General features: G+C 36.0%; 1 long non-coding RNA gene across 11 annotated transcripts in view; it reads left to right on the top strand.

Annotated features, from left to right (window-relative positions):
* Positions 1-10,297: 10,297 nt before the first annotated feature.
* The window catches only part of LOC143442527 (uncharacterized), a 139,743-nt gene continuing 131,497 nt past the window's right edge, over positions 10,298-18,543 (top strand). For 3 of the 11 annotated variants that reach the window (XR_013110780.1, XR_013110779.1, XR_013110774.1), the window contains exon 1: positions 10,298-11,926. This is a non-coding gene — a long non-coding RNA (uncharacterized LOC143442527). The remainder of the gene's footprint in view (positions 11,927-18,543) is intronic. The other 8 variants (XR_013110770.1, XR_013110782.1, XR_013110778.1 and 5 more) reach the window with 4 other exon arrangements.

The following is an 18,543-nucleotide window of genomic DNA, read 5'->3' as shown; positions in this document are numbered from 1 at the left end:
AACATGATTTTGCTACCACACAGTAGTTAAATAAGTTTCCTGTATTAAGCATGAGCAGGCCCTGCAATCAGAGAGTTGTTTGCTATTTCCCAGATTTTGTGCCAATATTGCACAATTAATCCTAGAATTAATTAGTGTTCTCATAGCCATCAGAATTAGATCAGATTATTGGTTGTCCTATGTTTTAGGAAGCTTGTACATACCTGATAAACAAATATACAGAACATTTCCACATGGAATTCTTAGGCATCCTTGAATCAAGTGTGTCAGAAGAATTGTAAGGCCTGATGTTCAGAAAGTTTGCTATTATATTGTGTCTTTTGGTAATATCAGATTGAAACTGAACATCATGACTGACAAAAAAATCAGTTGAATAAGGTGATGGAAATGAACTTACCAAAGAAAATTAAGAAAAGCCCACAAGGATTCAACCCTATACAAAGTATGATAAGTAACTGAGGAAATATCAGAAGGGAAAACATTGGCTTTTCGGGGAAGAGAATACTAATTGGTTGTTTAGTACCAAAAGTTCTGCTTTGAAAACACAAATTCAGGTAACATTAAGAGAACAAACAGGTTATATATTTAAGAATATATATCCAACAATGATTATTTTTAAAATGAGGCCATAAAATTGAAGGAGAATACTATTATACAGAACAGTTTGCAGGAGAAAAAGTAGAGAAGTTTTGTAATTAAATTATTGTTGAGAGCCACTCTACCCCATGTTTGGGGGCCAAAAATGTTGTGAACCGCTCTGCCCCACACTTGGGGGCCAAAAAGTTGAGGCCTGAGCTGCCCCACACTTGGGGGCCAAAGTGTCTTGGACTGCTCTATCAGTGTTAGAACCCGCACTGCCAAAAGTCTTGGGGGCTAAATTGTTAGAGCCCACACTGCCCCAAGCTGCTCTGGTCAGCGGGTCAGGGTTCAGAAAGAGAGAGAGTGAGGATGGACTCGAAGAATTGAGACCAAACAGAGTGTGATTCAATGCTGTTTATTCTTCAGTCTCTCTTCCTAGTCCAAGTCCCAAGTTTTGAGTTCCTAGTCCCTAGTGCCTCCAAGTTCCAAGATCCAAGTTCTTGTCTCAAGTCTCATCCAAGTACAAATGTCTAATCCTAGGTGCCTGTCTCGAGTCTCAAGTACCTACTCCAAGTGCCTAATACTTAATAATTTCTTCTGTCTGCCTCTCACCTTTTATATGTTTCACTTCTAAGCCACGCCTCTAAGTCACACCCTTAAGTCACGCCCTTAGGTCTTATCTCTAAATCACACCTTTAAGTCTCACACACCCAAGGGCAGATCCTGGGTATGGAAAACAAGATGTTATCAGAGTGTGCTCAGCTGTTGTAGGCTGATGTAATCAAGTCTCTTGTCAGGGTATATGGCTCAAGATGGCTGCATGGATGATAGCCGCCTTCTGTCAGCTCCCCACAAATTATACTGTTAAAGTTTAAAAAGAAATAACCTACCCACTCATATTCAGACATTTATACACATGAACGCATATACACATGCGTGCATAAACATGTACATGTATATGTTCATGAATACATAATGAGAAGATGGAGTTGTAGATATCAGCATAGAATCGTATTAGTAAGGATAGACATAGATTTTAGCTTAAGGTGTGGAGCTTTTAACAAACATACTATTTTTATATGTGTATTTGAATGAGTCTTTTAAGAAATTAAGGCAGCAGGGAAAGAATAATGAATTATGTTCTTTGCAGTTTACCTGCATGCCCACATACTTTTACTCTTCATAGCAGAAATGCATGTCCACATGCACATGGTGTCTCTCTCTGTCACAAACTTACTCACACATATACATACACACATCTGTGAGCACAAAATGTGCATGTACATGTCATACACACAGAACAGTGAGTTATCAAATTATGATAGAATATAGATGACAAGGATAGGAGAGGAATTTTAGATTAGGATATGGAGTTTGAATTTTTAAAAATCACACAATATTTACACATCCACACACCCACCCACACTCACATATATATTAAATATTTTTTTTTAAAAAAAATGAAGGCACCAGAGAAGCCATTGAATTTAACTTCTAGCAGTCATATGACCTTGAACAAATGTGTACCCCCTCCATATCCAAAGCTGCATTCATACACACACACACAGACACACACACAGACTAGCACAAAGAATGGTTAAATATACAAAGAAGGTTTATTTTTCAAAGATAATTCTTAAATTATTTTCTGACAGTCATGCCACCTTAGGGCACTAAGTGTTCAGTGGGCATATTTCTTGCTCAGGACCGAAAATCATCATTTTATTCTTTAATGCAAACAGCCATTGGTAGAGTTTTATATTAGACATAAAGTTTTGATCCAAGGTGTAGTCTCATGCATATAATCATAGGACTTGAGAAAACTGCCACCTACAGATTGCAGAGAGTCATTAGCACCTGCAACTGCAGCCCATAGTCAGAATCAGAATGGCACACAGCAGAATGGAAGCTTTCTGGTTCATAGCCAGTCTCTAGGTTCTAGCAGCCTGATACATTCTTAGCCTCTAGGTACTGCAGGTTGCTTTTTTGTCAGTTATCCATTGCATCCAGAACACATATTAAATTATATGTTATTTCTTTATCCTTTCAATTTCCTGTCTTCTGATGCAGCATATAGGAATAGTGAAGAGGTAGAAATAACAGCAGCTTTGATGGAAATCACCTCATTACAGACAGTTTTTGTCTTCATTCCTAGGTTTAACATCTCTATCTTGAATGGTACTACATCCTTTTTTGGTAAGAATGTGCACGCTCAGGTAATCAGAGGCAAACTCTTTTTATTTGCTATTTATTTATTTATTTATTTATTTATTTATTTATTTATTTATTTATTTATTCTTTTAATCTTTTTTGACAATCCAGACTTCATTCTGCTCCTGGTCTACCCTCTGATTGTTCTACATCCCATACCTCCTACCCCTGTCTCCAAGAGGATGTCCCAACCTACTACCCCCACTCCATTAGACCTTCCAACTTCCTGGAGGCCTCAAGTCTCTTGAGGGTTAGGTGCATCTTCTATGATTGAGTTCAGACCAGGCAGTCCTCTGCTTTATATGTGTCGGGGGCCTCATATCAGCTGATGTATGCTGCCTGGTTGGTGGCTCAGTGTCTGATGTATCTCAGGGGTCCAGGTTAGTTGAGAATGCTAGTCTTCCTATAGGGTCACCCTCCTCAGCTTCTTCCATAGTTTCCCTAATTCAACCATGGGCATCAGCAGCTTCTGTCCATTAGTTGGATGTAAAAAGCAGCATCTGATTCTTCGAGCTGCTTGTCAGTCCTTTCAGAGGGCAGTCATGATAGGCCCCTGTTTGTAAGCACACCATAGCCTCAGTAATAGTTTCAGGCTTGGGGCCTCTCCTTGAGCTAATTCCCAATTTGGATCTGTGTCTGGACCTCTTTTTTTTTAGGCTCTTCTCCATTTTTGTCCCTGCATTTCTTTCAGATAGGAACAATTCTGGGTCAGACTTTTTGACTGTGGGATGGTGACCCCATCCCTCTACTAAATGCCGTGTCTTTCTACTGGAGGTAGACTCTATAAGTTACCTTTACCCACTGTAGGGCATTTCATCTAAGGTACCTCCCTTTGAGTCCTGAGAGTGTATCACCTACCATGTCCCTTGTCATTTACAAACTCATATTTGCTCTTGGAGTATTAGTTGGCAGTCTTATAAACACAATGAAATAAGTCCCTGAACACAGAGTTTTTGACAGTCAGGCTCCTGGCTGGATTCCAGCTCTGAGCTGGATCCAGGCTCTAGACAAGGCTGGATTACATGTTTCTCAGTAGAGAAGGGGATCTGCTCCTCAGACCTGCAGGAAACAGAGGCAATAGAATTGTAGTGTTTGTATTGTGGGCAGGCATATTGGGATGTCCCACAGTTATTCTTAGTGATTCTCATCTGTTGGAAAGATATTCCTCCATCTGGGACAACTCATTCACTTATCAGATATAACGTATTTATACAACCTCCAGTTCTTGCTTTGTCTGGAGGAAAGTTGATTCATCTCAATAGAGACAGGAGACCTGCTGCTTCTTACAATCCAATCACAGACCTAGTATACAAAGAACTGGCATTTAAGTACATCTCTCACCTGGCACACTGAGAGTCTGAAATGTTATAGCTGAAACACTTGCTCAAAAATACCCCTCTTTTTGAGGTAGTTCTTTCTATTGGAAATTTTATTTTATACAATATATTATGATTTTACACTCTTCCCACTCTTGCTAGATACTCTGTGCTAATCTACCCACCAAAATCAACACTTTCCTTTTTTGTATTTTATTTGAACATAAGCAGATATATGATACTACTACTACTACATGATCAACAACTAATACATACATACATACATACATACATACATACATACATACACAAACTGAGTAAATGAATACAAAGAAACAACACAAGAAACACATAGGTGTGACCCCCACACACGTTTACACTCACAGTAATGCCGTAGAAACACAGAACCAGAGATTATAATATATAAGAGATGGAACTGTACAGTAACAATACCTCTGCCAAAGTATTATGTGACAAAGAACCTCTAAAAATGCCATTGTGTACTTCTAGTGGAAACCATATCTGATGGGATACTGCCTTTCAGAGGAGTTTGTATATGCAGTAAGACTTCACTGGAGAAAAATACTTTTGCATTGCTTTTAATATCAATTGGAGAGAGCATTGGATTTGGGCATATGGTCTTGTTACTGACCTTTTTTTCCTGATACCAAATGTCCAATCCCCAGAGAGCAAATAATTTTATCATTTATATTTGCCTTTATTTCCATCCTGTTACAATCAGTAAGTTTCAGAGAGTCACTTTCCCAAAAAGGTGTATATTATTACTTCTTTGTGGCAAATATATTTGTTTATTCTCACTTTTCTGCACCTTCTATTATATGGAATCTGTTGAAAGAAGAGGCCAATCCATACCCAAATGGACAGAAAATTACAACCACAATATATTTTCTATTTTCTATTGTTTTATTCTTGAGATTATGATTTTATCACCACATTTCTCTCTCCTTTCTCTTGATACACTGTCACATACCCATTCATATTATCTTTCATATTCATGGCTTCCCTTTTAGCTAATATTACCTGTATATACAACCATATAGACTTACATATAATCTGTTTGGTCTATATAATATTACTCATATGCTTCCTTTCAGGGCTGTTTATTTAGACTTGTAAACTTCACATAGTATGTGCTCATCAGCATATATTTCCACCAGTAACTTTAGTGAGGTATGTCATATATGTTAAAGCAGTTAAATTACATTGAGTTGCTTTTTAAAATCATAAATATTTTCCCACTCATATCTATTATATTTCTTCTTTTGTTTACTCTGTGCCTTTTTGGCGGTTCTGAAACTTTGTAATACTAAAATTATTTATTAAATTTCCTTATGCTACAGTCACCACCAACTATAAAATGGTTTTTCTTGCTACTTCAAAACTGTAATTTTTCTACTGTCCTAATTTGAGACCTTCCATATGGGAAAGAAAAACACCCCTGACACTATTTATGACACTCTGCTATGCTTGCAAACAGAAGTCTAGCATAACTGTTCTCTGAGAACATCTTCATCAAGCAGATGATCAAAACAGATGCAGAGACCTACAGCGAACATTAGGCAGAGCTTGGGGAGCCTTTAGGAAGAATTGAGTAAAGGATTGAAGAAGATAGAGGAGTCAAGATGTCCTCAAGACCCACAGAGTCTACTAATGTGTGCCCATGGGTGCTCACAGTGACTGAACCACTAACCAAGAACATTCATGGATTGGACATAGGTTCTCTACATATTTGTAGCAAGTGTGCACTCTGGTCTTCATGTGGGTCTCCTAACAATTGGAACAGGGGCTATCTATGACACTGTTGCCTGCCTTTGAATCCTTTTCACCAACCTTGATTGCCTTCTTTGGCCTCAGTGGAGAGCATGTGCTTAATACTGCTGCAATTTTATGTGCTGGGCAGGTTGGTACCCATAGAGGCTTCCCCTTCTCTCAGGAGATGGTGAATGGGTAATGTTACAAGGGGAACTGTGAGATTAGGGCTTAGAGGAGAGGGGGAAAGGGGGTCTGCAATCAGGATGAAAAGTAAATAAATAAATTATTGGATAAAAGAGAATATAATTTAATTACAATGTTTTTCTATTTCCTTTCCTTCCACTTCTTTTTACATAATCTTTCCTACTTTTTTCACATTCATGACCTCATTTTTCACTAATTGATATCGCGTGAATGTAACTGTATATATATATTCTTGCATATAAACTTTTCAGCCTGTATAATACTACTTTCATTGTTTCATTTCAGGGCTGAAGATTTAAACTCGTAATCTTCACTCAGTAGGTAGTATGTGTTCATCAACATCAGTTTTCATATGTCACTTCAGGGAGGTAAGTTTTGTATACTAATGCAGTTAATAATGAAGTTAATGAAATATTATAAAATATCATCTTGTGACAACAGTATGTACTGTCAGTGGTTCTCAACCTTCCTCATGCTGCAAGGCTTTAATACAGTTTTCATATGTCACTTCAGGGAGGTAAGTTTTGTATACTAATGCAGTTAATAATGAAGTTAATGAAATATTATAAAATATCATCTTGTGACAACAGTATGTACTGTCAGTGGTTCTCAACCTTCCTCATGCTGCAAGGCTTTAATACAGTTCCTCATGCTGTGGTGATCCACAACCAGAAAATTATTTTCAATGCTTATTAAAAACTGTAATGTTGCTACTATTATGAATAGTAAGTCAAAGATCTGTGATTTTTGATGTTCTTAGTTGATCCCTGTAATGGTGTCATTTAACACACAATGGGTCCCAACCAACAGATTGAGAACTTTTGCCCTATATCAATTTTGTTCTCTGAAAATTTCTTTTATTGTGCAATATTTTGAGAGGTTAACAATTAAGGGTTAAGAGTTATGGTCAATTGATACACAATAGAGACAACTCCCCAAAGTATATGTAACAGAAGTATTTCATAACTTAGTGACCTTAGCAGAAGAAATTCTTTACTTCAAATTTACTGGAATGATGGATTGATAACACCATCTGAAAATGTTGGAATTATGATTAGATAGAGATACTCATAGAAATGACTAGATAATAGGAACAGAGAGAGATGGGGGGAAAAGGAGGTTCATATACTTTTATTTTCTTGTACACAACATCTTTTGTAAAACTCACTCTTTCATCATGAGTTTGAGAATACTAATAAGTGTCTAGGAGTTCTCATAGTAACTAATAAGTGTTGTTCTTCCTATCTCTATTGGCATAAGAAAGAGTTGCACTGAACAAACTACAATGTTGGTCTGATTTGGTCTGCCCCAAGATTGGGGTGTCTGAATGAGCTAATTTGAGGAAGAAGCAGGATCTAGTGGTATAGTCTAGCTTGTATTTTTTCATATTTTTTCTTCAAACCCTGTAATACAGCTGAGGCACAGGCAATAAACACTTCATTTTTTCATATTAGAAGAACGTATTTGTTATGCTGGCCCATCATTCAATAGACCATATCACTTCCTCTGCAGTAAGAGTTTGTCAGCACTCTGATTCACAGGTTAATCCAAAGTCACAGACAATGGTGGAGTGGTATGTATACCTCACTTTCCAGAAATAAGGGAACAGAACACCTGGATTTTGCCTCAGTATGCACATTACACCACTGGAGGCAGCTGGCTAAAATCTTTTCAATTAAGACAGCAGCACCTAAAAATAAACCTTAGCACAAAGCAGCATGCCAATGTGCCAAAACATATAGTATCTCTCCTGAATGTCTGTGGCAATATGCAGATAGGTTTTATCTTACTTTGGTGTTAATCTTGCCGCTTGGCATCTATGACCAGCACGAATGTTTTCTGCTTCCATCTATTTAACTTCAGGTGAGATGGTGTGCAGTGTTTGTTTTGTGAAGGAAAAGTAGTTGTCATTAACCAAACAGCTAGTGTTCACAAGTGACAGTGCCAAAGGCTCATATATGTCCTGTGTGTAAACAGACTTGGCTTAATGTGTCTCAAAGTAAAACAGCATCTCCACCTCTTCTCTTTTTTAAAAAAATTAATAATACCTGAGTAGATGCTGATACATGATAATTTAGTAAGAATTCACTACATTATTTAAATAGTGGCAAGAGTCTCTATTTTAATATTTCAGTCTTTAATATTTCAATTATCAGATGGCTTATTTGAATTGATTTTAATTTAAGCTTAATTTAAAATTTAAAGATAAATTTATATTACTATTTTGTTAACTTAGAACAGTATATTGCTCTTCTAAGATACATAAACAGCCCTATGTGTGTGTGTGTGTGTGTGTGTGTGTGTATTTGTGTGTGCTTTCATAATGGAATGTCAAAGGAAATATATGATTGCATTAATAACGATGAAATTTTCATTGACAGAGATTGAAAAGTTGCAATAAAATTGTGTATATTATTATGCTTAAATTATTTAAAAAAACTATCAGCTTCTTCCTTCAGTTATACTCTGAGGATCATAGTTGCCTGATATCTCATCATAGCTACAAAGTCAATCCTTAGGCTCTCTGATAATTCAAGTCACACTAAAAATAGAGTAGTCCCTATATTTCTTGTAATAAGGGATTGCATATAAGTGAAGAAGCAGTCATAATATGATTTTTCAATTCAGAATATTCAAAATATAATCCTTATATACCTATACAAGCATGCTTAAAAATTAAAAATAAAAAAAATTTCAGCTCTTTCAGTGACCCATTTTAATAACTATTTATAATGCGACTGATATATTGACAGCAATTGCTTCAGGACCATGAGGAAGGCTTAAATAAAGTCTGCATCATCAACCCATGAGATCAGTATAGAGCACAACAGTGTGGGGGAATGCTACACATTGTGATAGGAAAGCTTTTCACAGAATTGGATATGAATAACAGAATATATATTTTATTGTATTTTTGCATGATTTAATCATGCTATTTTATTGGTAAAAGTAATTATATAAGAATTGTAGTAGTAAGAAATTACTATGTCATATTTCATTAATGGCTATTATTCATTCTTATACCAAGATTGAGGAGTTAATAATTAAATCATATATTTGTGACACAAGAATTAACATTAGAAAATAGATCTAATAATTTGGACAGACCCGAAAATACAGGACTACTCAGGGTTACTTCGTTCTGACTTCATATCACACCAAGAATTGGGCACTCTTACCTCTTTATTGCCTAATTCTGAACCTATGTTAAAATTAGTAATAAATAAATAGACTATCCTTCCATGCTTATTCATATCCTATAGTCTTTTATTATAAAAACTAGGTTAGTACACATTCCCTTTTGTAAAACAATATTCTGTGAATTATTTTCCACTTGGAAGGATATTTTCTATAGTAGGGGCACTGAATCCTCTCCCACAGTTAAAGAAACTCATGAACTTACTTGTTTGCAAAGGCTTCTTAAACCTACTTCATTTATATAATTGTAAATAATTACTGTAGTGTTGGTGGATGCTCACGTTGAGCTGCTGCCAGTTATAGCAGAGAAGATCTAGGTAGGCAGCTCTCCCAAATCATCATGACTGCTTGGTTGAGGGTTTTTTGAATACTTAAGTGTATTTAATATTATAAAAGGGAACATAAAATGATGCTTTTTGATCACATGGATTTTATTATTATGAACCAAATATGTAAAATTAAACATTAAAATTAAAAGTTACCAAATACATTTTCCATAAATTCTACAAAGGGCTCTGAGGCTGACTACTAGATAATAATCTTAGGTTTTGTTTTTTGATACAGATGGCTGAGCTCATCTGAACCTCAGTAAGCTCAGTGATTTACTAACAGGAGTTTAGAGCAAACATTTTCAATTTTATGGATGCTGTGTTCAGGATGAGCAGACTTTTCATGTCTCTCTAGGAAAAGACAAATTACAAAATTCCTGTCAAGCTAAAAAGAATTTTTTTTAAAAAAATTGTCTCTTTACTTTTTGAAATTATAAAATAATTGTACAACTTATCCCTACAGTTTCTTCTTTCAAACACTCCTATATACTCCTTTTTGCTTTCAAATCTACGACCTCTTTTTACATAAATTGCAGTTATGTCTCTCTCTCTCTCTCTCTCTTCCTCTCTCTCTCTCTCTCTTCCTCTCTTTCTCTCTCTCTCTCTCTCTCACTCTCTCTCTCTCTCTCTCTCTCTCTCTCTCTCTCTCTCTCTCTCTCTCTGTGTGTGTGTGTGTGTGTGTGTGTGTGTATTTCTGAATTAAAAAATACAGATATGTCCAGTGTTACTTTTTTTATATTTTCAGGACTGACAATTTGGTATATAAAAAGTAATTTTTATGTGTATTTCTTTTCAGGACCATGAAGAAGTCCTAAAGAAAGTCTGTATCTTCAAAGGAGATCAGTAATGAGCATGACAGTGTGGGGAAATGGTGGACATTTTGATAGGAAATCTTTGCACAGGGTTGGATCTAAAAGAGAGAACTTTTATTTGATTGTAGTTTTGCATCATTTAATCATGGTATTATATTTATTGATAAAGTATATACATATATAAGACTTTTAGTGATAAGAAATTAGTATGTCATATTTTATTAATGGCCATTGTGCATTGTGATGCAAAAATTAAGTGGTTTATGATAGAATCATATTTGTGATGGAAGAATTCACATTAGAAAATACTGCTAGTAGATTGTTCAGAACTGTGCATAGTTTACTGGATTACTCATGGTTACTTCCTTCAGACCTTACATTACACCAAGAATATGGTGCTCTTACCTCTTTCTTGCCTTAATTTTAACCTGAGATGAAGTTAATAAGTTAATAAGGTAATAAGTGAATAGAGTAACCTTTGGGTGTTCATTTTTCACATTGGTCTTTGCTTACATAACCTAGGTTAGAGCATTTTCTCTGTTGTGAATCTAAATTCTGTGAATTGAGGAATCTGGGAGGATATTTTCTGTACTAGTGACATTGCATTCACTCACACTTGTTAAGACATGCACAAACTGACTAGTCTGAAAAGGCTTTCAGAGAAATTTTAGTTCTGTAGCTTTTTCCAATCACTATCATCGCTGGGTGGAGGCTTTGTTGACCCCTTTTCCCAAGCACATCTGTGACCCCAGTGAGCTCACTGAGTCACCAAGCTGGAGTTTACATCAATTAATTTTAATTTTATGGTATCCCTCTTCTGGATGAAAGGACCTCTCTTCATGTCTCCCTAGGAAAAGATAAATAGCAGGAAAGTGTGTTAAGGTGTGGTTTATTTTTTATATTTAAAAAACTTTCCTATTTAAAATTCTAAGATAATTACATATAATTATATTATTTAGCCATATGCTGTCTTCCTCCACACACTCCTATATACCTGTTTTGCACACACACACACACACATACACACACACACACACCACACACACACACACACACACACACACACACACACACACACATATATATATTTACTCTGCTAGGTCTGTTTAGTGTTAGTGTTACTTTTATGTTTGACAATTTGATATTTCAAAACCAATTTGTGTGTATGTGTGTGTGTGTCTGTGTGTTTTTGTTTTCAAGATGAAATTTCTTTTTTTATTAAGTATATTATGTATTCTCTTTATATCCCCATAGCAGGTTTTGCTACTTTTTCTACCTTTCTTCAGCTAGCTGTGGGACCATTGAGTTTCTACCATCCACTTTGCTTTTTATCTTGAGGTTCCATTTTATCACTAATTGTTGTGTATTCTTATTTTGCAGTTTTATGGCTACAGCTCCTTTGTCATAGATAAAAGTGAGTTTTTACAGCAGAGATACTGATACTGTTCCTCTGAAACATAATTGTTTTGATGCCTCCATGTCTTCTCTGAGTCTCCAGTGTTGAGTAAGTCTTTCTTTTATCATTGGGATAATTGGCATTGGGTGTAGCACTGTCAGTTACATTTTTACTGCTAGATTATTATAATGGTCTCCTTCTGCTGCAAAGTGAAGCCCCTTTACTGAGGGTGAGTGTAACATTCATTTAAATATTATATTTAAACTTCATATGGTGATTACACTGGCCCAAAAAATTGGCAGCTGTTTTTTTTCGAGGTCCATTATCTTAATATCTATGGATAGTTTTCCAGGTTTACACTGTTTGGCATAATTTCTTCCTTTACCATAATTGAAGTCCACTTTACTGATCTGAAATATCATGAACACTTTGTAGATAGACTTGAGCAAGTCTTTAATAGCCTAGCATATGCTAAGATTTAGGTAATAATAATACTTTAGGAACTTTGGTAAGATCATGAAGTTTACTTTGAAGTTTTGTAGCAGTGTTATCTGCAGTGTTTACCTTAACCTAGCATGGTGGTAAGGAGAAGACAAAATATAAAGCTGATTGACATCAAATACTCCCTTTACAGATTTAATATTGTAAGCTGTTCTAAAATCAAACTTTGGGAAGTACAATAAACAAAAATAGTTTGACAGACACTTGACTCACATGTTATAGGGAATGTAATGGAAAATCCTCTATGCTGATCTTGTTCCACTAAGCCTTGGTGGATCATGCTGACAAGAACAGCACAGACACCTCCCCATTCCCTAATATTTCAGAAAAGTAAAATTGAAAGTTGTGGAGGGTCTCAGAGGAAAACTTCAGAGATGTGCTCGAAAATGTGAGGTTTAAGGAAAGTGGGCATTTTTTTTTTTTTTGGTCCTTGAATTGTATCTAAAGGGTTATTTGCTGGGGACCTTCAGAGAGGATTTTCCAAGCCTGGTGAAGAGAGGAGAGGTTTTTGCAACTAGGAAACTTCACGGAGGAGATAAGAAGTAGGTGAGGGGAGGGACAGAGCCAGGTGTGATTCTCACAGGAGTCTCAGAGCTGACTTGCCATCAGTGGGAGGACTTTTGTGGCTCTGATTAGAATCAGGCCATTTCTGCTGCTCTGAATGACTGGCAACCAAGTGCTTCTTTATACAAGATTCAGTTAACAAAAACAAATGATTATTCAAGAGATACAGAATATATGTTTGATTTTTCACTACATGTCTAGGGTTACAAGTTCAATCAAAAGTAGAAATGCAAACAGAAAAAGTAATTCTTATTATCTTTAGTCCTACAACTCCAGTATAAAGAATTTAATGAATGTCACCTTCAAAGCAATACTTTTAATATATGAGATCCTGATTTTAGGCTGGCAATGTTTGCTGTTTGAAAGCATCCAGACAAACAAAATATATCTAAGCCAGTCATTTTATGAATAACAAATACTAACATCTAACACCTTTCACTATATGTTTCATCATCTATACTATAAACTAGGAAAAGATTTTTTAAGTCAATCTATTGTTTTAATGTGCTTGACTTTTTCAAAAGAATACCCTTTATGACCCCTCTATCTTTAAATTACATTTTCAGAGAGAACTAAGTCTACAATAAAAAGAGGACTTGAATCTGTAACTGATACTTCTGGGCAGCCAGTTTGTCAATTGCTCCTGTTTGTCCTGAACCAATTATCCTGTTTGTGTTAACTCAGGGGCAGATACCCTAAGAAGATTCTTGAAGTAATGACTTAATCTAGCTATCTGCTTATGTGTGCTTAATGATGTCCATGTCATAGGAAGACTTACAATTATTGGCCAAGTAAAGTTAATTTTAGGATTTTCCTTAAAAGACAGACATATTTTTCTCAGGAAAAGTCATAAAATAAATTATAATACAGAAATCCTCAATAATGCAATAAGCAGAAACCAGAACCTAAAGTTAGAGAGGACAGTGACTATAACAATCCTGTCAGCTTTGCTAGAACTATGTCAAGCAGCTCTGCATTCTTGATGACTTTCTGTTTCCAGTGGCTATAGTTGTTCCTGTTACTTTTTTATAATATCAAATATTCCTGGGGATAATATGACCCAGGCAGCAACACTCTTAACTTTAATAATGAGTACCTATATTTACTTCTAGATGAAAGAAATAAAAATTCAGGGATAGTGTTGTTAATGCCCAATTCTAGAATATGCCAGGCAAACAGTGACATTTCTGAGAATCAGTGTTGTTGTTGTTGTCATTGAATTTTAGTAAGAATTACTGTCTCACATGATCTAAAGTTGGTACACATTTGAATCAAACAAACACCATTTGTTGAATATGATAGCAGAATTGCACACAAGTCTGTTGGGCTGAGTCTGCCTCACTGCTGGGATGCTGGAGCATGGCATGTTGCTTAGAGAAGGCAGAATGCGGTCCAAGATAGGGGGTGATAAGCCTGGATTTTCTGCAGCAAGAAACAGTGGTGGCTGAGATGGATGCTGTGCTTCTCAATCTTCTGTGTACTGAGACACCACTGGGGACCACAAGTAGACAATAATAGTAGCCCATGTGTCCATGCTTCTCCTTTACACCAGACAGAAAGGGGATGGCTAAGCCTGTGACTGGAGTGGAATCCAGTTTGGTTCTTAGTGCTGAGAGTACTGAGGGGCTTGTAGAGAAAAGGTCTTCTCCAGGAGATTTAGGCACACACTTTATGATGAACACCACCCCCTTTCAGTAGCAGCAATGATCCTTGATGTAGAAAACAGTATTTGCTTATCCAACCTGCTTTATTTATGGTGAATGTGGATACATAGGTCTTACTCAGGGTGAACCATGGTTTAAAAACCTCTTACAGAAAGGGATGCCCAAGAACAGGAGATCATTAGCTAGACATTCAGGACCTATTGAGAAACCTCACTAGTGTGAAGAACTCTAGGTTTTTATGCTATGTGATCTGTTGCGATGGTCAGTGAGGTGGCATGGTTACATGTTCCAGAACAGGTAAAACCTGGCCAGGAGCTAATTCCTTTGCCTGCTCTTCTCAATTATGAGATTTACTGTTGCTTTCAACCTTCTTCAATCTTACCAGTTCTTTTGATTAGTGGCTGGGTCCACTTGCCCCACATAAGTCCTTATCCAATAAGACTGTATATACAAGACTTGTAGCATGTTAGCAAAAATATCAGCATGACTGGTGGAGGAAATCCTGTACATGCACCCATATTTTAGTTGCTATTGGAATTTCAGGGTCTGCTGAATGGGGAAGAGTCAGTTTTTTTCAGGGATGTTTGCTCTAAGAAGACTCCAACAATGACATAGATTTCTGAACACCTATGCACAACACAGGCAGTGCTCAATAGGTAATTCAATGAACTGGATACTTGGTTCCACATTTCTGTATTCTGATTTTTATATTTTTACTGTTTTTAAATTTTTATATGTTTGGTTTTGTTGTTTGTCTGTTGTTTTGTCATGGTCTCTATCTCTTCTAAAGAAGTTTCTTGATATGGGGAAGAAGAATAAACTTATCACTGGATATGAAAACAAACAATTATAAGTTGTAGTTAGATACTATGATGTTTAATTAATTTATGGTTGATGATTCTTTTCCGATAACCTTGACTTTACTAATACTGAATAGCCAGTTAAGATTTCAGTAGTAATCATGATATCTCTCTTGTTGATAAGATCATAAGTGGAATTATCTTATGCATGCAAAAAGCAAATAGCTGTTTGGAATTGCCTGGATATATGGGCCAACACTGCATCTTTACTGTTATTTTGCCCTGCTCTTGATAGATGTTTCTCATAGCCATCATGGATGAAAAAGACAGGTGGCAGGTGGTAGTATTCTTTTTTAAGCTTGCACAAACCCGATGATGTATGTACAAAACTCTTCCACATCTAACCCTTAGGCAACATTGGATCAAACACAGCAGAAAATTAAAAGGCACAGATGTTCAGGAATGTGTTTGTGTGTGTGTGTGTACTTATATAAATCAAACAAAGACTAGTTTAAAAATATGGTGATAAATTTAAGGAGAGCATATAGTGTTACATGGAAGAGATTAAAGGAGGAAAGAGAAGGCAGAAATGTTGTAATTAAATTATACACTCAAAAATAAAAAAGTAAATAACATATACATAGGAACACAAAAATGAACACAAACATGTATATGCACAAACAAGTATATGCATACATATACAATGAGAAGACAGAATTCTTCACAGTAGCATAGAAGACTGTTACTAGAGACAAGAGAGGAATTTTAGATAGGGTATAGAAGGTAGCTTTTAATAACTATTATATATGCATATCTATCTATATATATAATATATACATATATGTGTTATACATATATATGTATAGATAGACATATATTGAATAAAGTCTTTTGAGAAACTAAGTCACCAGGAAAATAATAGGATTTGACCACTTTATGTTACCTGAATGCACACAGTTTCACTCCTCGCACAAGAACTACATACACATGCACACATACACATGCACACACATCCACACACATAAGCACATTCACACACAAACACACATATTTGTGCACAAAGTATGCATGCAATATGTACACATATACTAAGAACAGAGAGAGTTCTCAAAGTTGGCTTAGGATGATGATAGTAATGATTAGGGAGAGATTTTTAGATTACAGTATGGAGGCTTGATTTTTACAAACACACAATATTTACATATTTATATTGAACAAAATATTTTATTAAAAATGAAAGCACCAGAGAAGCAATATAGAGATTATCTTCTGGCTGTCATGTATCCCTGAACACATGACATCTACATGTTTACACATATGTACACATACACACACACACATACACACAGAGAGAGAGACAGAGGAGAGAGAGAGAGAGAGAGAGAGAGAGAGAGAGAGAGAGAGAGAGGCAAACAGACAAAACAACACAAGATTTTTAAAAATATACATAAAAATTGATAGGTTTTTATTTATAAAATACCTCTTTTTTTAGTTGCACCTATATGCATGGCACTCTAATCGACATAAAGGTCTAATCCAGGGTAAAGGCTCATGCATGTAGTCAAAGCACATGGAGAAACTGACAGGCAGATTGCAAAGAGTCAGCACCAAATTGTACTTGGAAGCCCATAGTCAGAATCAGAATGGTCTGTAACAAAGTGGAACGTTTCTGGTTAATAGTCAGGATCTAGGTCCAAGCAGTTAGATACATGCTCAGCATCCAGGTTCTGCTGGTTGATTTTGTCGGTAGTCCCTTGGAACCAGAGCCTACATTAAATTACATTATATTCCATTTCCTTTCAATTTCTCTGCTTCTACTGCAACATACAGGGAGATGTGAGAGATAGATGAAACAGCAGCATTGACGGAAATCTCCCTAGATACAGCCAGTTTTTGATCTCCATTCCTAGGATTGAGAAATCTCTCTTGATTGGTCATAACACCATCCTCTGCACACATTCAGCCAATCATAGGCAAGCAGAGCTAATATAAGTCCCTGAGCAGAGGGGCTTTGCCAGTCAGGCTCCTGGCTGGAGTCCAGCTCTCAGCTGGTCCCAGGCTCTAGCCAGGGCTTGACTACATGCTGCTCAGTAGAGAAGGGGGACTGCTCCTAGGAGCTACAGGAGACAGAGACAATAGAAATGCAGTATAGGCACTGAGGGGTGTCTTGGGATTCCTTACATTTATCCTTAAAGGCATTCTTTGTCTTTTTCATGTTTTGGAAATTTATTTCTGTATTTGAGGCCACTAATTCTCCTTTAAGATGCACCATTTTTTCAAAGATTCTGCCTTTTTCTAAAAGAAAGGGGAGAGTATTCATCTCAACTTTTAATATCTAGCAGTGAGGAGACCTGCTGGTTTCTCACACTTCATTCATGGATCTCTTATGTAAAGACTTGCTATTTAAGTACATATCTTACTTGATATCCTGAGTCCCTGAAAGCTCAAAACTAAAATATTTTTTGAGAAGCAACCCTCTTTTAGGGGGTGGAACTTTTTATTGATGATTTTATTTCATGTAATATTTTAGTATAGAATAAAAGAAATAAATAAATGGAAGAAAAATACCCAGAGGAAAAGCCCAAGAAACATAAGAATGTGACAAAACACAAAACAAAATAAAAACAAAAACATCACAACACATTCATACTCACAGCAATCCAATAAAAACTCAGTACTAGAAACTATAATATATAGGGTAGGGATCGGTAAGGTTAAAATAAAAAAGTCTTGATCCTGCACCATGAGACAACCTCTAAAGTTAACACTGAATGCTTCTGAGGGGTGTAGGCAGCTTCTGATGATGCCTGACCTTAAGTATGATTTTATGTGAAATGAAAATTTATTGTAAAAAAAATAATTTCCATTTATTTTCAGTTATCAATTGGGAATAGCCTCTCATTTTGGGGTGGAGGCTTGTTCTGACATTCTCTTACCTGATTCCCAATGTCCATCTCTCAGAGAGCAGAAATGGAAGCACCCTCCTATATTTCATTCCTACCACCATCAAGAAGTTTCACTTACTCAAATGTTCCACTCAGGTGTATATCGTTATTGCTTTGTGGATAATATATTTGTTTACTCTTCCCCTGCTGCACTTTAATTAGTAGGAAGAGACCAACATATAGTTCCATAGTAAGAATATTTCTACCAAGTATCTTTTCTCTATTTTATTTTTTATTTTGGAGAATAGGAT

The sequence above is a fragment of the Arvicanthis niloticus genome, chromosome 1 (assembly GCF_011762505.2).
Source record: "Arvicanthis niloticus isolate mArvNil1 chromosome 1, mArvNil1.pat.X, whole genome shotgun sequence".
NCBI classification, from domain to species: domain Eukaryota; kingdom Metazoa; phylum Chordata; class Mammalia; order Rodentia; family Muridae; genus Arvicanthis; species Arvicanthis niloticus.
The sequence above is the reverse complement of the archived record's forward strand: the minus strand, read 5'-3'. Positions and strand labels throughout refer to the sequence as shown.